Source organism: Mixophyes fleayi, chromosome 3 (genome assembly GCF_038048845.1).
Source record: "Mixophyes fleayi isolate aMixFle1 chromosome 3, aMixFle1.hap1, whole genome shotgun sequence".
In the NCBI taxonomy this organism is placed as follows: Eukaryota; Metazoa; Chordata; class Amphibia; order Anura; family Limnodynastidae; genus Mixophyes; species Mixophyes fleayi.
Window position 1 is genome coordinate 8628843 of NC_134404.1, and position 24823 is coordinate 8653665.

General features: G+C 36.7%; 7 non-coding genes across 7 annotated transcripts; 6 read left to right on the forward strand and 1 right to left on the reverse strand.

Moving 5' to 3' along the window:
• The first annotated feature begins 1844 nt into the window (after positions 1 to 1844).
• On the forward strand, positions 1845 to 1916 carry TRNAG-UCC (transfer RNA glycine (anticodon UCC)). Its single transcript has one exon. It is a non-coding gene; the product is annotated as a tRNA-Gly (tRNA).
• Positions 1917 to 2696: 780 nt separating this feature from the next.
• Positions 2697 to 2768, forward strand: TRNAG-UCC (transfer RNA glycine (anticodon UCC)). The gene has a single exon. It is a non-coding gene; the product is annotated as a tRNA-Gly (tRNA).
• A 4215-nt stretch (positions 2769 to 6983) lies between these two features.
• TRNAG-UCC (transfer RNA glycine (anticodon UCC)) lies at positions 6984 to 7055 on the forward strand. The gene has a single exon. It is a non-coding gene; the product is annotated as a tRNA-Gly (tRNA).
• Positions 7056 to 7831: 776 nt separating this feature from the next.
• On the forward strand, positions 7832 to 7903 carry TRNAG-UCC (transfer RNA glycine (anticodon UCC)). The gene has a single exon. It is a non-coding gene; the product is annotated as a tRNA-Gly (tRNA).
• Positions 7904 to 11246: 3343 nt separating this feature from the next.
• On the forward strand, positions 11247 to 11318 carry TRNAG-UCC (transfer RNA glycine (anticodon UCC)). The gene has a single exon. It is a non-coding gene; the product is annotated as a tRNA-Gly (tRNA).
• Positions 11319 to 12103: 785 nt separating this feature from the next.
• TRNAG-UCC (transfer RNA glycine (anticodon UCC)) lies at positions 12104 to 12175 on the forward strand. The gene has a single exon. It is a non-coding gene; the product is annotated as a tRNA-Gly (tRNA).
• Positions 12176 to 17015: 4840 nt separating this feature from the next.
• TRNAG-UCC (transfer RNA glycine (anticodon UCC)) lies at positions 17016 to 17087 on the reverse strand. The gene has a single exon. It is a non-coding gene; the product is annotated as a tRNA-Gly (tRNA).
• Positions 17088 to 24823: the final 7736 nt, after the last annotated feature.

The following is a 24823-nucleotide window of genomic DNA, read 5'->3' on the forward strand; positions in this document are numbered from 1 at the left end:
AAATGTATCTTTTCAATCATTAAAGGGAGTGCTTTGCAGTCCAGACTTCGTGTTACACTGGTGGGCATAGCGTTCTTCTAAGCAGTTGACTTGGTTTTTATACCGGACTGCCTTTCTCTTTTACTTTTTAACATTCTAAAAATTGTCCCACAGAAGATCAATTCCTCTTGCCAGTAATGGAGGTGTAGCCAAATCCTTTGTTCATGGCCAACCAATTCATTTTCTTTTCTCAATTCTTTGAAACCTTTGTGTAAAAAGTGGACCATGAACATTGAACTTATGCACAGATAAGCCTCTTTCGTTCAGGAATTTCTTTTCAATTCATTATTTAAATCCTGTTTTATGATTGCTCACTAGATTTTGCAAGTGATTTTTAAACAATCTAAAAAAATCAAAAGCGTTGGTGGTATGTTGGTGAGCATAGCTGCCTTCCAAGCAGCTGACCCGGGTTCGATTCCCTGCCAACGCATTGTGTTTATAGTATTGAATCTTTAGTTCTTCAAGATGCTGCATAAAAAGTGCTCAGAACACAAACTGCTTAGAGAACTTTTAATAGTTTAAAGAATTTTGAATTTTTTTCATATGACAACTCCTTCTTCTTCTTCTTCTTCTTCTTCTTCTTCTTCTTCTTCCATATTAATGGAACTCTCATTCACTGTATGCTAGAATAATGAACAATTAAAAATCAACAGTTCTAAATAGACTGGTGCCAATAAGACTATTGAAATGCATTTTCTTATTGGTTGTCTAGCTTTTAACACCAATTTACTCTTGCAGAAATGCGTGGAGAAAGACTTGTATATCCCTCCAATATTCACAGTTTCAACCATTTTCAAACCCTACTGTGTATTAAATGTATCTTTTCAATCATTAAAGGGAGTGCTTTGCAGTCCAGACTTCGTGTTACACTGGTGGGCATAGCGTTCTTCTAAGCAGTTGACTTGGTTTTTATACCGGACTGCCTTTCTCTTTTACCTTTTAACATTCTAAAAATTGTCCCACTGAAGATCAATTCCTTTTGCCAGTAATGGAGGTGTAGCCAAATCCTTTGTTCATGGCCAACCAATTCATTTTCTTTTCTCAATTCTTTGAAACCTTTGTGTAAAAAGTGGACCATGAACATTGAACTTATGCATAGATAAGCCTCTTTCGTTCTTTAATAGTTTAAAGAATTTTGAATTTTTTTCATATGACAACTCCTTCTTCTTCTTCTTCTTCTTCTTCTTCCATATTAATGGAACTCTCATTCACTGTATGCTAGAATAATGAACAATTAAAAATCAACAGTTCTAAATAGACTGGTGCCAATAAGACTATTGAAATGCATTTTCTTATTGGTTGTCTAGCTTTTAACACCAATTTACTCTTGCAGAAATGCGTGGAGAAAGACTTGTATATCCCTCCAATATTCACAGTTTCAACCATTTTCAAACCCTACTGTGTATTAAATGTATCTTTTCAATCATTAAAGGGAGTGCTTTGCAGTCCAGACTTCGTGTTACACTGGTGGGCATAGCGTTCTTCTAAGCAGTGGACTTGGTTTTTATACCGGACTGCCTTTCTCTTTTACCTTTTAACATTCTAAAAAATGGTCCCACAGAAGATCAATTCCTCTTGCCAGTAATGGAGGTGTAGCCAAATCCTTTGTTCATGGCCAACCAATTCATTTTCTTTTCTCAATTCTTTGAAACCTTTGTGTAAAAAGTGGACCATGAACATTGAACTTATGCACAGATAAGCCTCTTTCGTTCAGCAATTTCTTTTCAATTCATTATTTAAATCCTGTTTTATGATTGCTCACTAGATTTTGCAATTGATTTTTAAACAATCAAAAAAAAAAATAGGCGTTGGTGGTATATTGGTGAGCATAGCTGCCTTCCAAGCAGTTGACCCGGGTTCGATTCCCAGCCAACGCATTGTGTTTATAGTATTGAATCTTTAGTTCTTCGAGATGCTGCATAAAAAGTGCTCAGAACACAAACTGCTTAGAGAACTTTTAATAGTTTAAAGAATTTTGAAATTTTTTCATATGACAACTTCTTCTTCTTCTTCTTCTTCTTCTTCTTCTTCTTCTTCTTCTTCCATATTAATGGAACTCTCATTCACTGTATGCTAGAATAATGAACAATTAAAAATCAACAGTTCTAAATAGACTGGTGCCAATAAGACTATTGAAATGCATTTTCTTATTGGTTGTCTAGCTTTTAACACCAATTTACTCTTGCAGAATGCGTGGAGAAAGACTTGTATATACCTCCAATATTCACAGTTTCAACCATTTTCAAACCCTACTGTGTATTAAATGTATCTTTTCAATCATTAAAGGGAGTGCTTTGCAGTCCAGACTTCGTGTTACACTGGTGGGCTTAGCGTTCTTCTAAGCAGTGGACTTGGTTTTTATACCGGACTGCCTTTCTCTTTTACCTTTTAACATTCTAAAAATTGTCCCACAGAAGATCAATTCCTCTTGCCAGTAATGGAGGTGTAGCCAAATCCTTTGTTCATGGCCAACCAATTCATTTTCTTTTCTCAATTCTTTGAAACCTTTGTGTAAAAAGTGAACCATGAACATTGAACTTATACACAGATAAGCCTCTTTTGTTCAGGAATTTCTTTTCAATTCATTATTTAAATCCTGTTTTATGATTGCTCACTAGATTTTGCAATTGATTTTAAAACAATCAAAAAAAACAAAAGTGTTGGTGGTATAGTGGTGAGCATAGCTGCCTTCCAAGCAGTTGACCCGGGTTCGATTCCCAGCCAACGCATTGTGTTTATAGTATTGAATCTTTAGTTCTTCAAGATGCCGCATAAAAAGTGTTCAGAACACAAACTGCTTAGAGAACTTTTAATAGTTTATAGAATTTTGAAATTTTTTCATATGACAACTTCTTCTTCTTCTTCTTCTTCTTCTTCTTCTTCTTCTTCTTCTTCTTCTTCCATATTAATGGAACTCTCATTCACTGTATGCTAGAATAATGAACAATTAAAAATCAACAGTTCTAAATAGACTGGTGCCAATAAGACTATTGAAATGCATTTTCTTATTGGTTGTCTAGCTTTTAACACCAATTTACTCTTGCAGAAATGCGTGGAGAAAGACTTGTATATCCCTCCAATATTCACAGTTTCAACCATTTTCAAACCCTACTGTGTATTAAATGTATCTTTTCAATCATTAAAGGGAGTGCTTTGCAGTCCAGACTTCGTGTTACACTGGTGGGCATAGCGTTCTTCTAAGCAGTTGACTTGGTTATTATACCGGACTGACTTTCTCTTTTATCTTTTAACATTCTAAAAATTGTCCCACTGAAGATCAATTCCTCTTGCCAGTAATGGAGGTGTAGCTAAATCCTTTGTTCATGGCCAACCAATTCATTTTCTTTTCTCAATTCTTTGAAACCTTTGTGTAAAAAGTGGACCATGAACATTGAACTTATGCATAGATAAGCCTCTTTCGTTCAGGAATTTCTTTTCAATTCATTATTTAAATCCTGTTTCATGATTGCTCACTAGATTTTGCAATTGATTTTTAAACAATCAAAAGAAACAAAAGCGTTGGTGGTATATTGGTGAGCATAGCTGCCTTCCAAGCAGTTGACCTGGGTTCAATTCCCATCCAAAGCATTGTGTTTATAGTATTGAATCTTTAGTTCTTCAAGATGCTGCATAAAAAGTGCTCAGAACATAAACTGCTTAGAGAACTTTTAATAGTTTAAAGAATTTTGAAATTTTTTCATATGACAACTTCTTCTTCTTCTTCTTCTTCTTCTTCTTCTTCTTCTTCTTCCATATTAATGGAACTCTCATTCACTGTATGCTAGAATAATGAACAATTAAAAATCAACAGTTCTAAATAGACTGGTGCCAATAAGACTATTGAAATGCATTTTCTTATTGGTTGTCTAGCTTTTAACACCAATTTACTCTTGCAGAAATGCGTGGAGAAAGACTTGTATATCCCTCCAATATTCACAGTTTCAACCATTTTCAAACCCTACTGTGTATTAAATGTATCTTTTCAATCATTAAAGGGAGTGCTTTGCAGTCCAGACTTCGTGTTACACTGGTGGGCATAGCGTTCTTCTAAGCAGTTGACTTGGTTTTTATACCGGACTGACTTTCTCTTTTACCTTTTAACATTCTAAAAATTGTCCCACAGAAGATCAATTCCTCTTGCCAGTAATGGAGGTGTAGCCAAATCCTTTGTTCATGGCCAACCAATTCATTTTCTTTTCTCAATTCTTTGAAACCTTTGTGTAAAAAGTGGACCATGAACATTGAACTTATGCACAGATAAGCCTCTTTCGTTCAGGAATTTCTTTTCAATTCATTATTTAAATCCTGTTTTATGATTGCTCACTAGATTTTGCAAGTGATTTTTAAACAATCAAAAAAAGACAAAAGCGTTGGTGGTATGTTGGTGAGCATAGCTGCCTTCCAAGCAGTTGACCTGGGTTCAATTCCCATCCAAAGCATTGTGTTTATAGTATTGAATCTTTAGTTCTTCAAGATGCTGCATAAAAAGTGCTCAGAACATAAACTGCTTAGAGAACTTTTAATAGTTTAAAGAATTTTGAAATTTATTCATATGACAACTTCTTCTTCTTCTTCTTCTTCTTCTTCTTCTTCTTCTTCTTCTTCTTCTTCTTCTTCTTCCATATTAATGGAACTCTTATTCACTGTATGCTAGAATAATGAACAATTAAAAATCAACAGTTCTAAATAGACTGGTGCCAATAAGACTATTGAAATGCATTTTCTTATTGGTTGTCTAGCTTTTAACACCAATTTACTCTTGCAGAAATGCGTGGAGAAAGACTTGTATATCCCTCCAATATTCACAGTTTCAACCATTTTCAAACCCTACTGTGTATTAAATGTATCTTTTCAATCATTAAAGGGAGTGCTTTGCAGTCCAGACTTCGTGTTACACTGGTGGGCATAATGTTCTTCTAAGCAGTTGACTTGGTTTTTATACCGGACTGCTTTTCTCTTTTACCTTTTAACATTCTAAAAATTGTCCCACAGAAGATCAATTCCTTTTGCCAGTAATGGAGGTGTAGCCAAATCCTTTGTTCATGGCCAACCAATTCATTTTCTTTTCTCAATTCTTTGAAACCTTTGTGTAAAAAGTGGACCATGAACATTGAACTTTGGCACAGATAAGCCTCTTTCGTTCAGGAATTTCTTTTCAATTCATTATTTAAATCCTGTTTTATGATTTCTCACTAGATTTTGCAATTGATTTTTAAACAATCAACAAAAAAAAAGCGTTGTTGGTATAGTGGTGAGCATAGCTACCTTCCAAGCAGTTGACCTGGGTTCAATTCCCATCCAAAGCATTTTGTTTATAGTATTGAATCTTTAGTTCTTCAAGATGCTGCATAAAAAGTGCTCAGAACATAAACTGCTTAGAGAACTTTTAATAGTTTAAAGAATTTTGAAATTTTTTCATATGACAACTTCTTCTTCTTCTTCTTCTTCTTCTTCTTCTTCTTCTTCTTCTTCTTCTTCTTCTTCCATATTAATGGAACTCTCATTCACTGCATGCTAGAATAATGAACAATTAAAAATCAACAGTTCTAAATAGACTGGTGCCAATAAGACTATTGAAATGCATTTTCCTATTGGTTGTCTAGCTTTTAACACCAATTTACTCTTGCAGAAATGCGTGGAGAAAGACTTGTATATCCCTCCAATATTCACAGTTTCAACCATTTTCAAACCCTACTGTGTATTAAATGTATCTTTTCAATCATTAAAGGGAGTGCTTTGCAGTCCAGACTTCGTGTTACACTGGTGGGCATAGCGTTCTTCTAAGCAGTTGACTTGGTTTTTATACCGGACTGCCTTTCTCTTTTACCTTTTAACATTCTAAAAATTGTCCCACAGAAGATCAATTCCTCTTGCCAGTAATGGAGGTGTAGCCAAATCCTTTGTTCATGGCCAACCAATTCATTTTCTTTTCTCAATTCTTTGAAACCTTTGTGTAAAAAGTGGACCATGAACATTGAACTTATGCACAGATAAGCCTCTTTCGTTCAGGAATTTCTTTTCAATTCATTATTTAAATCCTGTTTTATGATTGCTCACTAGATTTTGCAAGTGATTTTTAAACAATCAAAAAAAGACAAAAGCATTGGTGGTATGTTGGTGAGCATAGCTGCCTTCCAAGCAGCTGACGCGAGTTCGATTCCCAGCCAACGCATTGTGTTTATAGTATTGAATCTTTAGTTCTTCAAGATGCTGCATAAAAAGTGCTCAGAACACAAACTGCTTAGAGAACTTTTAATAGTTTAAAGAATTTTGAATTTTTTTCATATGACAACTCCTTCTTCTTCTTCTTCTTCTTCTTCTTCTTCTTCTTCCATATTAATGGAACTCTCATTCACTGTATGCTAGAATAATGAACAATTAAAAATCAACAGTTCTAAATAGACTGGTGCCAATAAGACTATTGAAATGCATTTTCTTATTGGTTGTCTAGCTTTTAACACCAATTTACTCTTGCAGAAATGCGTGGAGAAAGACTTGTATATCCCTCCAATATTCACAGTTTCAACCATTTTCAAACCCTACTGTGTATTAAATGTATCTTTTCAATCATTAAAGGGATTGCTTTGCAGTCCAGACTTCGTGTTACACTGGTGGGCATAGCGTTCTTCTAAGCAGTTGACTTGGTTTTTATACCGGACTGCCTTTCTCTTTTACCTTTTAACATTCTAAAAATTGTCCCACTGAAGATCAATTCCTTTTGCCAGTAATGGAGGTGTAGCCAAATCCTTTGTTCATGGCCAACCAATTCATTTTCTTTTCTCAATTCTTTGAAACCTTTGTGTAAAAAGTGGACCATGAACATTGAACTTATGCACAGATAAGCCTCTTTCGTTCAGGAATTTCTTTTCAATTCATTATTTAAATCCTGTTTTATGATTGCTCACTAGATTTTGCAATTGATTTTTAAACAATCAAAAAAAAAAGCGTTGGTGGTATATTGGTGAGCATAGCTGCCTTCCAAGCAGTTGACCTGGGTTCAATTCCCATCCAACGCATTGTGTTTATAGTATTGAATCTTTAGTTCTTCAAGATGCTGCATAAAAAGTGCTCAGAACATAAACTGCTTAGAGAACTTTTAATAGTTTAAAGAATTTTGAAATTTTTTCATATGACAACTTCTTCTTCTTCTTCTTCTTCTTCTTCTTCTTCTTCTTCTTCATATTAATGGAACTCTCATTCACTGTATGTTAGAATAATGAACAATTAAAAATCAACAGTTCTAAATAGACTGGTGCCAATAAGACTATTGAAATGCATTTTCTTATTGGTTGTCTAGCTTTTATAACCAATTTACTCTTGCAGAAATGCATGGAGAAAGACTTGTATATCCCTCCAATATTCACAGTTTCAACCATTTTCAAACCCTACTGTGTATTAAATGTATCTTTTCAATCATTAAAGGGAGTGCTTTGCAGTCCAGACTTCGTGTTACACTGGTGGGCATAACGTTCTTCTAAGCAGTTGACTTGGTTTTTATACCGGACTGCTTTTCTCTTTTACCTTTTAACATTCTAAAAATTGTCCCACAGAAGATCAATTCCTTTTGCCAGTAATGGAGGTGTAGCCAAATCCTTTGTTCATGGCCAACCAATTCATTTTCTTTTCTCAATTCTTTGAAACCTTTGTGTAAAAAGTGGACCATGAACATTGAACTTTGGCACAGATAAGCCTCTTTCGTTCAGGAATTTCTTTTCAATTCATTATTTAAATCCTGTTTTATGATTGCTCACTAGATTTTGCAATTGATTTTTAAACAATCAAAAAAAAAAAAGCGTTGGTGGTATATTGGTGAGCATAGCTGCCTTCCAAGCAGTTGACCTGGGTTCAATTCCCATCCAACGCATTGTGTTTATAGTATTGAATCTTTAGTTCTTCAAGATGCTGCATAAAAAGTGCTCAGAACATAAACTGCTTAGAGAACTTTTAATAGTTTAAAGAATTTTGAAATTTTTTCATATGACTTCTTCTTCTTCTTCTTCTTCTTCTTCTTCTTCTTCTTCTTCTTCTTCTTCTTCTTCTTCTTCCATATTAATGGAACTCTCATTCACTGTATGCTAGAATAATGAACAATTAAAAATCAACAGTTCTAAATAGACTGGTGCCAATAAGACTATTGAAATGCATTTTCTTATTGGTTGTCTAGCTTTTAACACCAATTTACTCTTGCAGAAATGCGTGGAGAAAGACTTGTATATCCCTCCAATATTCACAGTTTCAACCATTTTCAAACCCTACTGTGTATTAAATGTATCTTTTCAATCATTAAAGGGAGTGCTTTGCAGTCCAGACTTCGTGTTACACTGGTGGGCATAGCGTTCTTCTAAGCAGTTGACTTGGTTTTTATACCGGACTGCCTTTCTCTTTTACCTTTTAACATTCTAAAAATTGTCCCACTGAAGATCAATTCCTCTTGCCAGTAATGGAGGTGTAGCCAAATCCTTTGTTCATGGCCAACTAATTCATTTTCTTTTCTCAATTCTTTGAAACCTTTGTGTAAAAAGTGGACCATGAACATTGAACTTATGCACAGATAAGCCTCTTTCGTTCAGGAATTTCTTTTCAATTCATTATTTAAATCCTGTTTTATGATTGCTCACTAGATTTTGCAATTGACTTTTAAACAATCAAAAAATAACAAAAGCGTTGGTGGTATGTTGGTGAGCATAGCTGCCTTCCAAGCAACTGACCCGGGTTCGATTCCCTGCCAACGCATTGTGTTTATAGTATTGAATCTTTAGTTCTTCAAGATGCTGTATAAAAAGTGCTCAGAACACAAACAGCTTAGAGAACTTTTAATAGTTTAAAGAATTTTGAATTTTTTTCATATGACAACTCCTTCTTCTTCTTCTTCTTCTTCTTCTTCTTCTTCTTCCATATTAATGGAACTCTCATTCACTGTATGCTAGAATAATGAACAATTAAAAATCAACAGTTCTAAATAGACTGGTGCCAATAAGACTATTGAAATGCATTTTCTTATTGGTTGTCTAGCTTTTAACACCAATTTACTCTTGCAGAAATGCGTGGAGAAAGACTTGTATATCCCTCCAATATTCACAGTTTCAACCATTTTCAAACCCTACTGTGTATTAAATGTATCTTTTCAATCATTAAAGGGAGTGCTTTGCAGTCCAGACTTCGTGTTACACTGGTGGGCATAGCGTTCTTCTAAGCAGTTGACTTGGTTTTTATACCGGACTGCCTTTCTCTTTTACTTTTTAACATTCTAAAAATTGTCCCACTGAAGATCAATTCCTCTTGCCAGTAATGGAGGTGTAGCCAAATCCTTTGTTCATGGCCAACTAATTCATTTTCTTTTCTCAATTCTTTGAAACCTTTGTGTAAAAAGTGGACCATGAACATTGAACTTATGCACAGATAAGCCTCTTTCGTTCAGGAATTTCTTTTCAATTCATTATTTAAATCCTGTTTTATGATTGCTCACTAGATTTTGCAATTGATTTTTAAACAATCAAAAAATAACAAAAGCGTTGGTGGTATGTTGGTGAGCATAGCTGCCTTCCAAGCAACTGACCTGGGTTCGATTCCCTGCCAACGCATTGTGTTTATAGTATTGAATCTTTAGTTCTTCAAGATGCTGTATAAAAAGTGCTCAGAACACAAACAGCTTAGAGAACTTTTAATAGTTTAAAGAATTTTGAATTTTTTTCATATGACAACTCCTTCTTCTTCTTCTTCTTCTTCTTCCATATTAATGGAACTCTCATTCACTGTATGCTAGAATAATGAACAATTAAAAATCAACAGTTCTAAATAGACTGGTGCCAATAAGACTATTGAAATGCATTTTCTTATTGGTTGTCTAGCTTTTAACACCAATTTACTCTTGCAGAAATGCGTGGAGAAAGACTTGTATATCCCTCCAATATTCACAGTTTCAACCATTTTCAAACCCTACTGTGTATTAAATGTATCTTTTCAATCATTAAAGGGAGTGCTTTGCAGTCCAGACTTCGTGTTACACTGGTGGGCATAGCGTTCTTCTAAGCAGTTGACTTGGTTTTTATACCGGACTGCCTTTCTCTTTTACCTTTTAACATTCTAAAAATTGTCCCACAGAAGATCAATTCCTCTTGCCAGTAATGGAGGTGTAGCCAAATCCTTTGTTCATGGCCAACCAATTCATTTTCTTTTCTCAATTCTTTGAAACCTTTGTGTAAAAAGTGGACCATGAACATTGAACTTATGCACAGATAAGCCTCTTTCGTTCAGGAATTTCTTTTCAATTCATTATTTAAATCCTGTTTTATGATTGCTCACTAGATTTTGCAAGTGATTTTTAAACAATCAAAAAAAGACAAAAGCGTTGGTGGTATGTTGGTGAGCATAGCTGCCTTCCAAGCAGCTGACGCGAGTTCGATTCCCAGCCAACTCATTGTGTTTATAGTATTGAATCTTTAGTTCTTCAAGATGCTGCATAAAAAGTGCTCAGAACACAAACTGCTTAGAGAACTTTTAATAGTTTAAAGAATTTTGAATTTTTTTCATATGACAACTCCTTCTTCTTCTTCTTCTTCTTCTTCTTCTTCTTCTTCTTCTTCTTCTTCTTCTTCCATATTAATGGAACTCTCATTCACTGTATGCTAGAATAATGAACAATTAAAAATCAACAGTTCTAAATAGACTGGTGCCAATAAGACTATTGAAATGCATTTTCTTATTGGTTGTCTAGCTTTTAACACCAATTTACTCTTGCAGAAATGCGTGGAGAAAGACTTGTATATCCCTCCAATATTCACAGTTTCAACCATTTTCAAACCCTACTGTGTATTAAATGTATCTTTTCAATCATTAAAGGGATTGCTTTGCAGTCCAGACTTCGTGTTACACTGGTGGGCATAGCGTTCTTCTAAGCAGTTGACTTGGTTTTTATACCGGACTGCCTTTCTCTTTTACCTTTTAACATTCTAAAAATTGTCCCACTGAAGATCAATTCCTTTTGCCAGTAATGGAGGTGTAGCCAAATCCTTTGTTCATGGCCAACCAATTCATTTTCTTTTCTCAATTCTTTGAAACCTTTGTGTAAAAAGTGGACCATGAACATTGAACTTATGCACAGATAAGCCTCTTTCGTTCAGGAATTTCTTTTCAATTCATTATTTAAATCCTGTTTTATGATTGCTCACTAGATTTTGCAATTGATTTTTAAACAATCAAAAAAAAAAGCGTTGGTGGTATATTGGTGAGCATAGCTGCCTTCCAAGCAGTTGACCTGGGTTCAATTCCCATCCAACGCATTGTGTTTATAGTATTGAATCTTTAGTTCTTCAAGATGCTGCATAAAAAGTGCTCAGAACATAAACTGCTTAGAGAACTTTTAATAGTTTAAAGAATTTTGAAATTTTTTCATATGACAACTTCTTCTTCTTCTTCTTCTTCTTCTTCTTCTTCTTCTTCTTCTTCTTCTTCATATTAATGGAACTCTCATTCACTGTATGTTAGAATAATGAACAATTAAAAATCAACAGTTCTAAATAGACTGGTGCCAATAAGACTATTGAAATGCATTTTCTTATTGGTTGTCTAGCTTTTATAACCAATTTACTCTTGCAGAAATGCGTGGAGAAAGACTTGTATATCCCTCCAATATTCACAGTTTCAACCATTTTCAAACCCTACTGTGTATTAAATGTATCTTTTCAATCATTAAAGGGAGTGCTTTGCAGTCCAGACTTCGTGTTACACTGGTGGGCATAACGTTCTTCTAAGCAGTTGACTTGGTTTTTATACCGGACTGCTTTTCTCTTTTACCTTTTAACATTCTAAAAATTGTCCCACAGAAGATCAATTCCTTTTGCCAGTAATGGAGGTGTAGCCAAATCCTTTGTTCATGGCCAACCAATTCATTTTCTTTTCTCAATTCTTTGAAACCTTTGTGTAAAAAGTGGACCATGAACATTGAACTTTGGCACAGATAAGCCTCTTTCGTTCAGGAATTTCTTTTCAATTCATTATTTAAATCCTGTTTTATGATTGCTCACTAGATTTTGCAATTGATTTTTAAACAATCAAAAAAAAAAAAGCGTTGGTGGTATATTGGTGAGCATAGCTGCCTTCCAAGCAGTTGACCTGGGTTCAATTCCCATCCAACGCATTGTGTTTATAGTATTGAATCTTTAGTTCTTCAAGATGCTGCATAAAAAGTGCTCAGAACATAAACTGCTTAGAGAACTTTTAATAGTTTAAAGAATTTTGAAATTTTTTCATATGACTTCTTCTTCTTCTTCTTCTTCTTCTTCTTCTTCTTCTTCTTCTTCTTCTTCCATATTAATGGAACTCTCATTCACTGTATGCTAGAATAATGAACAATTAAAAATCAACAGTTCTAAATAGACTGGTGCCAATAAGACTATTGAAATGCATTTTCTTATTGGTTGTCTAGCTTTTAACACCAATTTACTCTTGCAGAAATGCGTGGAGAAAGACTTGTATATCCCTCCAATATTCACAGTTTCAACCATTTTCAAACCCTACTGTGTATTAAATGTATCTTTTCAATCATTAAAGGGAGTGCTTTGCAGTCCAGACTTCGTGTTACACTGGTGGGCATAGCATTCTTCTAAGCAGTTGACTTGGTTTTTATACCGGACTGCCTTTCTCTTTTACCTTTTAACATTCTAAAAATTGTCCCACAGAAGATCAATTCCTCTTGCCAGTAATGGAGGTGTAGCCAAATCCTTTGTTCATGGCCAACTAATTCATTTTCTTTTCTCAATTCTTTGAAACCTTTGTGTAAAAAGTGGACCATGAACATTGAACTTATGCACAGATAAGCCTCTTTCGTTCAGGAATTTCTTTTCAATTCATTATTTAAATCCTGTTTTATGATTGCTCACTAGATTTTGCAATTGATTTTTAAACAATCAAAAAATAACAAAAGCGTTGGTGGTATGTTGGTGAGCATAGCTGCCTTCCAAGCAACTGACCCGGGTTCGATTCCCTGCCAACGCATTGTGTTTATAGTATTGAATCTTTAGTTCTTCAAGATGCTGTATAAAAAGTGCTCAGAACACAAACAGCTTAGAGAACTTTTAATAGTTTAAAGAATTTTGAATTTTTTTTATATGACAACTCCTTCTTCTTCTTCTTCTTCTTCTTCTTCTTCCATATTAATGGAACTCTCATTCACTGTATGCTAGAATAATGAACAATTAAAAATCAACAGTTCTAAATAGACTGGTGCCAATAAGACTATTGAAATGCATTTTCTTATTGGTTGTCTAGCTTTTAACACCAATTTACTCTTGCAGAAATGCGTGGAGAAAGACTTGTATATCCCTCCAATATTCACAGTTTCAACCATTTTCAAACCCTACTGTGTATTAAATGTATCTTTTCAATCATTAAAGGGAGTGCTTTGCAGTCCAGACTTCGTGTTACACTGGTGGGCATAGCGTTCTTCTAAGCAGTTGACTTGGTTTTTATACCGGACTGCCTTTCTCTTTTACCTTTTAACATTCTAAAAATTGTCCCACTGAAGATCAATTCCTCTTGCCAGTAATGGAGGTGCAGCCAAATACTTTGTTCATGGCCAACCAATTCATTTTCTTTTCTCAATTCTTTGAAACCTTTGTGTAAAAAGTGGACCATGAACATTGAACTTATGCACAGATAAGCCTCTTTCGTTCAGGAATTTCTTTTCAATTCATTATTTAAATCCTGTTTTATGATTGCTCACTAGATTTTGCAATTGACTTTTAAACAATCAAAAAATAACAAAAGCGTTGGTGGTATGTTGGTGAGCATAGCTGCCTTCCAAGCAACTGACCCGGGTTCGATTCCCTGCCAACGCATTGTGTTTATAGTATTGAATCTTTAGTTCTTCAAGATGCTGTATAAAAAGTGCTCAGAACACAAACAGCTTAGAGAACTTTTAATAGTTTAAAGAATTTTGAATTTTTTTCATATGACAACTCCTTCTTCTTCTTCTTCTTCTTCTTCTTCTTCTTCTTCTTCCATATTAATGGAACTCTCATTCACTGTATGCTAGAATAATGAACAATTAAAAATCAACAGTTCTAAATAGACTGGTGCCAATAAGACTATTGAAATGCATTTTCTTATTGGTTGTCTAGCTTTTAACACCAATTTACTCTTGCAGAAATGCGTGGAGAAAGACTTGTATATCCCTCCAATATTCACAGTTTCAACCATTTTCAAACCCTACTGTGTATTAAATGTATCTTTTCAATCATTAAAGGGAGTGCTTTGCAGTCCAGACTTCGTGTTACACTGGTGGGCATAGCGTTCTTCTAAGCAGTTGACTTGGTTTTTATACCGGACTGCCTTTCTCTTTTACTTTTTAACATTCTAAAAATTGTCCCACTGAAGATCAATTCCTCTTGCCAGTAATGGAGGTGTAGCCAAATCCTTTGTTCATGGCCAACTAATTCATTTTCTTTTCTCAATTCTTTGAAACCTTTGTGTAAAAAGTGGACCATGAACATTGAACTTATGCACAGATAAGCCTCTTTCGTTCAGGAATTTCTTTTCAATTCATTATTTAAATCCTGTTTTATGATTGCTCACTAGATTTTGCAATTGATTTTTAAACAATCAAAAAATAACAAAAGCGTTGGTGGTATGTTGGTGAGCATAGCTGCCTTCCAAGCAACTGACCTGGGTTCGATTCCCTGCCAACGCATTGTGTTTATAGTATTGAATCTTTAGTTCTTCAAGATGCTGTATAAAAAGTGCTCAGAACACAAACAGCTTAGAGAACTTTTAATAGTTTAAAGAATTTTGAATTTTTTTCATATGACAACTCCTTCTTCTTCTTCTTCTTCTTCTTCCATATTAATGGAACTCTCATTCACTGTATGCTAGAATAATGAACAATTAAAAATCAACAGTTCTAAATAGACTGGTGCCAATAAGACTATTGAAATGCATTTTCTTATTGGTTGTCTAGCTTTTAACACCAATTTACTCTTGCAGAAATGCGTGGAGAAAGACTTGTATATCCCTCCAATATTCACAGTTTCAACCATTTTCAAACCCTACTGTGTATTAAATGTATCTTTTCAATCATTAAAGGGAGTGCTTTGCAGTCCAGACTTCGTGTTACACTGGTGGGCATAGCGTTCTTCTAAGCAGTTGACTTGGTTTTTATACCGGACTGCCTTTCTCTTTTACCTTTTAACATTCTAAAAATTGTCCCACTGAAGATCAATTCCTCTTGCCAGTAATGGAGGTGCAGCCAAATACTTTGTTCATGGCCAACCAATTCATTTTCTTTTCTCAATTCTTTGAAACCTTTGTGTAAAAAGTGGACCATGAACATTGAACTTATGCATAGATAAGCCTCTTTCGTTCAGGAATTTCTTTTCAATTCATTATTTAAATACTGTTTTATGATTGCTCACTAGATTTTGCAATTGATTTTTAAACAATCAAAAAAAACAAAAGCGTTGGTGCTATAGTGGTGAGCATAGCTGCCTTCCAAGCAGTTGACCCGGGTTTGATTCCCTGCCAACGCATTGTGTTTATAGTATTGAATCTTTAGTTCTTCAAGATGCTGCATGAAAAGTGCTCAGAACACAAACTGCTTAGAAAACTTTTAATAGTTTAAAGAATTTTGAATTTTTTTCATATGACAACTTCTTCTTCTTCTTCTTCTTCTTCTTCTTCTTCTTCTTCTTCTTCTTCCATATTAATGGAACTCTCATTCACTGTATGCTAGAATAATGAACAATTAAAAATCAACAGTTCTAAATAGACTGGTGCCAATAAGACTATTGAAATGCATTTTCTTATTGGTTGTCTAGCTTTTAACACCAATTTACTCTTGCAGAAATGCGTGGAGAAAGACTTGTATATCCCTCCAATAATCACAGTTTCAACTATCTTTAAACCCTACTGTGTATTAAATGTATCTTTTCAATCATTAAAGGGAGTGCTTTGCAGTCGAGACTTCGTGTTACACTGGTGGGCATAGCGTTCTTCTAAGCAGTTGACTTGGTTTTTATACCGGACTGCTTTTCTCTTTTACCTTTTAACATTCTAAAAATTGTCCCACAGAAGATCAATTCCTCTTGCCAGTAATGGAGGTGTAGCCAAATCCTTTGTTCATGGCCAACCAATTCATTTTCTTTTCTCAATTCTTTGAAACCTTTGTGTAAAAAGTGGACTATGAACATTGAACTTATGCACAGATAAGCCTCTTTCGTTCAGGAATTTATTTTCAATTCATTATTTAAATCCTGTTTTATGATTGCTCACTAGATTTTTGCAATTGATTTTTAACAATCAAAAAAAACAAAAAGCGTTGGTGGTATATTGGTGAGCATAGCTGTCTTCCAAGCAGTTGACCCAGGTTTAATTCCCAGCCAACGCATTGTGTTTATAGTATTGAATCTTTAGTTCTTCAAGATGCTGCATAAAAAGTGCTCAGAACACAAACTGCTTAGAGAAGTTTTAATAGTTTAAAGAATTGAATTTCATTGACAATTCTTTTCTTCTGCTTCTTCTTCTTCTTCTTCTTCTTCTTCTTCTTCTTCTTCTTCTTCTTCTTCTTCTTCTTCTTCTTCTTCTTCTTCTTCTTCTTCTTCTTCTTCTTCTTCTTCTTCTTCTTCTTCTTCTTCTTCTTCTTCTTCTTCTTCTTCTTCTTCTTCTTCTTCTTCTTCTTCTTTCTTCTTTCTTCTTCTTCTTCTTCTTCTTCTTCTTCTTCCTTCTTCTTCTTCTTCTTCTTCTTCTTCTTCTTCTTCTTCTTCTTCTTCTTCTTCTTCTTCTTCTTCTTCTTCTTCTTCTTCTTCTTCTTCTTCTTCTTCGAGTTCCATTAATATGGAAGAAGAAGAAGAAGAAGAAGAAGAAGTTGTCATATGAAAAAAATTCAAAAATTCTTTAAACCTATTAAAAGTTCTCTAAGCAGTTTGTGTTCTGAGCACTTTTATGCAGCATCTTGAAGAACTAAAGATTCAATACTATAAACACAATGCATTGGCCAGGAATCAAACCCAGGTCAACTGCTTGGAAGGCAGCTATGCTCACCACTATACCACCAACGCTTTCATTTTATTTGATTGTTTAAAAATCAATTGCAAAATCTAGTGAGCAATCATAAAACAGGATTTAAATAATGAATTGAAAAGAAATTCCTGAACGAAAGAGGCTTATCTGTGCATAAGTTCAATGTTCATGGTCCACTTTGTACACAAAGGTTTCAAAGAATTGAGAAAAGAAAATGAATTGGTTGGCCATGAACAAAGGATTTGGCTACACCTCCATTACTGGCAAGAGGAATTGATCTTCTGTAGGACAATTTTTAGAATGTTAAAAGGTAAAAGAGAGTTTTCCGGTGGGTTTTGAAAAACCAATCAGATTCTAGCTATCATTTATTTAGTACATTCTACAAAATGATAGCTAGAATCTGATTGGTTGCTATAGGCAACATCTACACTTTTCAAAACCCGCCGGAAAAACTCTCAGCTTGCTACATTTACCCCCAGGTGATGTTCTCATGTCCAGACGTACAGTCTCATCTCGCATATGTACAATGCTGTTATGTGTGTTATCCCTGTGTGTGATACCTGTGACCCAGACTCTGTTACCAGCCTGTAATCTGCAACTAACAGGATCATTTGAGGATTATGAAAATTTTAAATATGGCGACATCGTTATCGGAGGAGTTCTCAGTGTCAACTATTTTATAAATTACATCCAGAGATATATGTTTGTCTCTGAAAAAATTTGTTTGAGGTAAGTTTTAGTTTTTCAGAAAAAAAATACAATGTTTAAAAATGTCTCTTCCATGTGTGGTCAGTTAGATGGAAGAAGTCTCAGCTCTTATATCAGACTATTAGAAGGGACGGCAGGAATCAGATTACAGTCACTGACACAATGATCAGTGTATGTGCACAGTGTGAGCATAAGATACAATACAAGCTGATTATCTGACAGATGTGTTATTCTAGTTACTGTTACGGTGCTTGTTGATTATCAGAGAACAGATATGGTGATGTATATTTTTGTGGTAATCAACAGAAGAAATAGTGATCATCACTCCCTCTACTGCGACCATATCAATGTACCAGTACTACAAGGAATCAGTATTCTTACAGCTATAAACAGAAGATTTGAGTTAAAAGTCCAAAAATGTGTTTGTAATAGACAAACTTTACAGAGTCAAGCGGTGGAAATCGGTATCCCGAAGCTTGGGAGACCGTCAACCACTATTTCTACAAAAAGAACGAAAGGTAAAATGACGAGATGATAAAATATACAGTTACCTTCACAGGGACGGAGTTGATATCTAAAGAGTCTGTTATGCGATGGCTGGTAATTCCGAAGATGCTGCCGGCCGGCGCTGGATTTTAACGTCAACGAAGACATCCATAGAGGTATGTTAATCATACAGTTAGGGTTGGGGTTAGGGATAGGCTGCGCCAAGCATCCGTTACTTACCTGGCGTCATAATCCAGCGCTGGCATACAGCATCTTCGGAATTACCAGCCATCGCATAACAGACTCCTCAGAAATCAATGCCGTCGCTGTGAAGGTAAGTGTATATTTTATCATCTCGTCATTTTACTATTCGGTTTTTTTTGTAGAAATAGTGGTTGTCAGTCTCCCAAGCATCGGGATACCGCACCCCTCAATGTTACTTAGGGAATGTTATATTGTGGAAACTGCACTATGTTTATTGACCCGTGTAAACATTCTATTCTCCGGTTTTTACGGGTTTGTCAATATTGTAATGTGTTATTTTCAAATTTTTTGTGTATTTCTCTATTTAAGAAACATCACACTAATGACACATTGTGCTCCCAGATTTTTCTGGAAATCTCTATATTGTAAACTATTCTTGGCTGTCCTGGCTTTGTTATCACTTTGTGACTTTACGGGTAAGAGAAATGTGACAGTTGGGGTGTTTGTCAGCTGGGTGGGGGGGGGTGTAACAGGAATGATGTCTTTAAGGAGAGGCAGTGTGGAAGATGGTGTGATAGACAGCATGGAGGAGGAGTGGTGCAGTTGGGATGACTAGCAGAAGGTAGGGTAGTGTGGTAGATGGGGTGAGTGGTAGCATGGAAGGTGAGTGTGGTAGATGGAGTGTCTTGCAGCAGGGAAGGGGGGGTGGCAGCTGTTGTAAGTAGAAGCACTGAGGGGGAGTGTGGCAGATAGGGTGACCTGCAGCATGGAAGGGGATTTTCGTTGAAGGGGTGATTGGAAGCAGGAGGAAGAGTACGTCAGTTTGGGTGTCGGGAGTCAGGGAATTGCAGTGTGGCAGAAGTGGTGTTTGGAAGCCAGGAGGGGGAGTGTGGTAGATAGGGTGAGTGGCAGAATGGAAGGTGAGTGTGGCAGATGGGTTGTCTGTAATCAGGTAGGGGCAGTGTGGCTGTTGGTGTGGCTGGCAGCAAAGAGTGCAGAGTATGACAGATTGGGTATCTGTAAGCAGGGAAGGGGAGTGTGTCTCATACCAGGAAGTAAAATGTGGCAGATGGGGTGTCTGCAAGCAGGTAGCGGTTTGTAGCCTTTGGGATGCCTGGCAGCAGGTATGGGGAGGGTGGCAGATGGGGTAACTTGCAGCATGCAGATGGAGTGAGGCAAAAGGGTGTGAATGGATGCCAGGAGGGGATTGTGGCAAATGGGGTGTCTTACACCAGGAAGGAAAATATTGGTGATGGGGTGACAAGCAGTTAAGGGGGTGTGGCAGTTGGGATGACTGACAGCAGGTATGGGAAGTGTGGTAGATGGTGAGACTGGCAGAATTGAGGGGGGGAGTGGCTGATGGTGTAACTGTCAGCATGCAGAAGGAGTGAGGCAGAAGGAGTGTTTGGAAGCTGGGTGTGGAGTGTGGCAGATGGGGTTTCTGGCAGTACGGAAGGGGTGACTGACAGATGAGCTGTCTGGCAGCAGAGTGGGAGACTGGCAGCATGGAAAGAGAGTTTTCAGAGGGAGTTTGTCACAGCAAGATAAAGAGCAGGTCAGCTGAGGTGCCTGACAGCAGGGATGGTTAGTGTGGAAGCTATTGTGACTGGCAGGAGGGAGAGGTAGTTTGGTTGATGGGGTGGAAAGTTACTGCAGACTTGGTGAAGCTGTGCGTAAGGAGCGGGGTAACACATAAACTCATCCCTATCAAGCTGCTAAAAGCGTGAAAAAAGCATAGACCACAGAACTGGACGTTACCGTGTGGACGTTACCACATGGGTGTTTGGTACCGGAGACTAGCACCGAAAGGATGTAGATTATATTTGTTCGGATGCTCAGCATCCTGGAGATTAGACCTATTCATATTTCTCAAACTGTGGACATTCATGTCTGCCTGGAGTGGGAAATGTTATGGTCACAGTGAACACTAGGTAGCAGTAAAATCTCTGTCACTTTCTTATAATATTTGCTTTTATATATATATATATAATATTTGAGAGACCAAAGAACCTCGTGTTATCACTGCATGGACCATACATTTTGGGGGAAAAGTAAACAAATAAATAAATAAAAAATAATTTTTACTGCTCAGAGTTTAAGGTGTGGTACATTCCCATGTTATAGATATATGGTCTAACCGTTAAGATATCATTTGTGACGGGAGATCTAACTGGCGCTAGTGTAAGGTCATCTATTATGGTTTTTAATTTTATGTGGATGTGTACTTCAAGATGCCAGTGGAACCAGCTTAGATTTAGATAAGATAATTAAGAGGGTAAGTGAGGGCTTTGCAAGGAAATATTTATTTTTATTAAATTATTTTTACAAAGTGTGTGTGTATTATTTACATTTTTCTCTGGTGCACTCCAGGTCCCAGAGCTGACTTAATTCTGTTTTTACTTTTAAACATAAATACATGTTTTCCGTCATCCTTCAAACATGCTCTTGTCTTACCCAATCTGAAAAAAACTAATCTTAACCCCACCTCACTGTATAACTATTGCCCCATCTATCTCCTGCCTTTTGCCAATAAATTACTCGAATAACCTGCCTACAACCGCCTCACTAGCTAGCTCTCTTTCAACTCCTTCCTGGATGTTCTGCAGTCTGGTGTTTGCCCCCACCACTCTGCAGAAACTGCCCTGACCAAAGTCCAAAGTCATGAATGATCTTCTATCAGCCAATTCCAAAGGTCACTTCTCCCAGCTTATCCTCCTTGACCACTCTGCGGCCTTTGGCACAGTAGACCACCCTCTCCTTCTGCACAGCCTTCACATCTTTGGCCTTTCTGACACTGTCCTCTCTTGGTTCACCTTCTTCCTCGCTAGAAACTATTCCTCTCTTTGTACTAGGGATGAGCGCACTCGGATTTATGAAATCCGAGCCCACCCGAACGTTGCGGATCCGAGTCGGATCCGAGACAGATCCGGGTATTGGCGCCAAATTCAAATGTGAAACTGAGGCTCTGACTCATAATCCCGTTGTCGGATCTCGCGATACTCGGATCCTATAAATTCCCCGCTAGTCGCCGCCATCTTCACTCGGGCATTGATCAGGGTAGAGGGAGGGTGTGTTAGGTGGTCCTCTGTCCTGGTAGATCTCGTGCTGTGCTGTTTAGTTCTGTGCTGTGCAGTGCTGTGCTGTGCTGTGCTGAGCTGTGCTGTGCTGTGCTGTGCTGTGTTCTGCAGTATCAGTCCAGTGGTGCTGTGTGCTGTGCTCTGTCCTTCTGAGGTCAGTGGTGCTGCTGGGTCCTGTGCTGTGTCCTGTTCAGTCCAGTGGTGCTGTGTCCTGTGCTCCGTGCTTCTAAGGGCATAGTTATTTCCCCAATATTCCCCTGTGTTTAAAAAAATAAAAAAAAGTTATTTAAAAAAATACCAAAAACTAATTTAATTTTTTTTAATTACCACAAAATTTGCACAACCAATCCTGCAGTATAAGCCCATTGGTACTGCAATATTACCAAGTTCACACATTCAGCAGTAAAAGTCCAGTGGTACTGCAATATTACAAAGTTCACACATTCTGCAGTATCAGTCCAGTGGTGCTGTGTCCTGTGCTCTGTGCTTCTAAGGGCATAGTTATTTCCCCATTATTCCCAAGTTTTTAAAAAATAAAAAAAAAGTAAAAAAAAATTAAAAATTAAAAATTAAAAAAAAAATATATAATTATAACCAAATTTGCAAAACCAATCCAGCAGTATAAGTCCATTGGTACTGCAATATTACCAAGTTCACACATTCTGCAGTATCTTGTGCTACATATAATGGAGACCAAAAATTTGGAGGATAAAGTAGGGAAAGATCAAGACCCACTTCCTCCTAATGCTGAAGCTGCTGCCACTAGTCATGACATAGACGATGAAATGCCATCAACGTCGTCTGGCAAGCACGATGCCCAATCTCCTAGTACAGGGCATGTAAAATCCAAAAAGCCCAAGTTCTCAAAAAACAGCAAAAAAAGAAACTTAAAATCATCTGAGGAGAAACGTAAAGTTGGCAATATGCCAATTACGACAAGTAGTGGCAAGGAACGGCTTAGGCCCTGTCCCGTGTTCATGACTAGTGGTCCAGCTTCACCCAAGGATCTAAGCCCTCCTCCCCCCCCCTACAAAAAATTTAAGAGAGTTATGCTGTCAGCAACAACAACAAAACAGCAAAGAACTCTGCCTTCTAAACAGATGACATCACAAATCTCCAAGGCGAGTCCAAGGGTGTTGTTGGTTGTGAACCCTGACCTTCCCATCACTGTACGGGAAGAGGTGACTCCATCCAGCATTTGCAGCACGCCCTCTGCATATGCTGGAAGGATCACCCACAGTCCAGTTACAGATTTGGCTAATGAAGGTGTGAATGTTGTACACTGGGAGGAGGATATTGATGTAGCTGGCGCTGAGGAGGATGTTGATGATTATGATGCAGACAGATACCAAATTGCATTTCTCAATTTCTACTTATATTCTAGATTATATAACGGCCGAAAAGTTTTCTGTTTTACTCCTAGTGGAGAGGGGATCTGATGCAGACAGATACCAAACTGCCTTTGTCCATTTCTTTGTATATTTGAATTACTAGTTCTACAGTCTATGCAGGCTGCTTTATTTATATTCAACTACAAGTGTAGGGCGGGGGGGGGGGGGGGGGCATAGATAGCCACCAAAGTAACGTGGTCCATTTAATTTCACTTTCTAGCTCCACAGTCTGTGCAGCCTGCTTTTTTTTTATCTTCAAAGTATTTATATTTACAAGCCTTGCAATCTAAATTAACTAGAGGTAGTGACGTGGTAGAACTCCAAAAGGCAGTTTGGAAGCCCCTGTACAAACTGGCTCTATTTTTTAACTGAGTTGTCCCCCCTCCAGTGTGTACTCGGAAAGAGTTTTTAGTGCAGCGGGGAACCTGGTCAGTGAGCGGCGAAGGAGGTTGCTTCCTCACAACGTTGAAAAAATGATGTTTATAAAAATGAATAATCAATTCCTCAATGAAGTACAGCACTGCCCTCCAGACAGTACAGAGGGACTGTCGTTGTGGAGTCCAGCGGGGACGAATTGATAATGTGTGAGGAGGAGGAAGTACACACTGTAGGGGGAGAGGAATCAGAGGTTGAGGATAAGGACGACATCTTTCCTCAGAAGAGCCTGTTTAGTTTGTACAGGGAGAGATGAATTGTTTTATTGGTGTGGGGGCCCAAACAAACCAATCATTTCAGCCAAAGTTGTTTGGTAGGCCCTGTCGCTGAAATGATTGGTTTGTTAAAGTGTGCATGTCCTATTTCAACAACATAAGGGTGGGTGTGAGGGCCCAAGGACAATTCCATCTTGGAACTTTTTTTTTGGCATTATATGACCAATCAACAGTCGTTTGCCATGTTCAAAAAGTAAAACCAAATTTTAAAAAATTCAAGAAATTAAACCAAAAGTAAAATGCCGTGTCATAATTTAAAACAAGAGGTATTGACGTGCTCTAAAACTACTGTATTGTTGTTTATATTTTATAAACACTACACTTGAAAGCTTGAGTCTTTCAATAAAAAAGTAACTGTCCATTGCACGAATATTTGCAACAGGGACAATTTTAGGGTTAAGAAAGTCAACTAATAACACTTTGACGCTGTCTGTCTTTATAAACACTACACTTGGAAGTTGGAGGAGGTATTGTGGCCCCGGCACCAAATTTACTACCGGGGCCACTCCACTGTGCAGTCCATATTTAGGTGTATCAGATATTAAACAACGGTGACAGTTGATGCCCAATTTATTAATTATATTGTGGCCTCGGTACCAAATTGTGTACCGGGGCCACCACACAACGCAGTCCAGATACTTGTTTGGTGGAATTCTGACACGTGGAGGGTTTTTTAATTATATTGTGGGGACCACTCTATCTATACCACACTACAACTCTATACCACTCTATTTCATACTTTAATTCTATTTAATACTTTAATTCTATTTCATACTTTAATTCTATTTAATACTTTAATTCTATTTCATACTTTAATTCTATTTCATACTTTAATTCTATTTAATACTTTAATTCTATTTCATACTTTAATTCTATTTAATACTTTAATTCTATTACTAATTACCATAAAGAGGAACTGTCGCTTCTATTTAATACTTTAATTCTATTAGTAGTTACCATAAAGAGGAACAAAATAAACCAATTTTACCAAAAGTATAATATGACTTAGACTTACAAACACTACACTTGAAAGATGGTGCCTTTAAATGAAAAAGTCAGTCTTCATTGCACGACTATGTGCAACAGGGACAGTTTTTTGGTTTACAAAGTCAACCAATAACACTTGGACCCTGTCTGTCTTTAACATACTTGATGGGATCTCAATGACGAATTGTCTGTACCATGTTTGGAGGAGGTA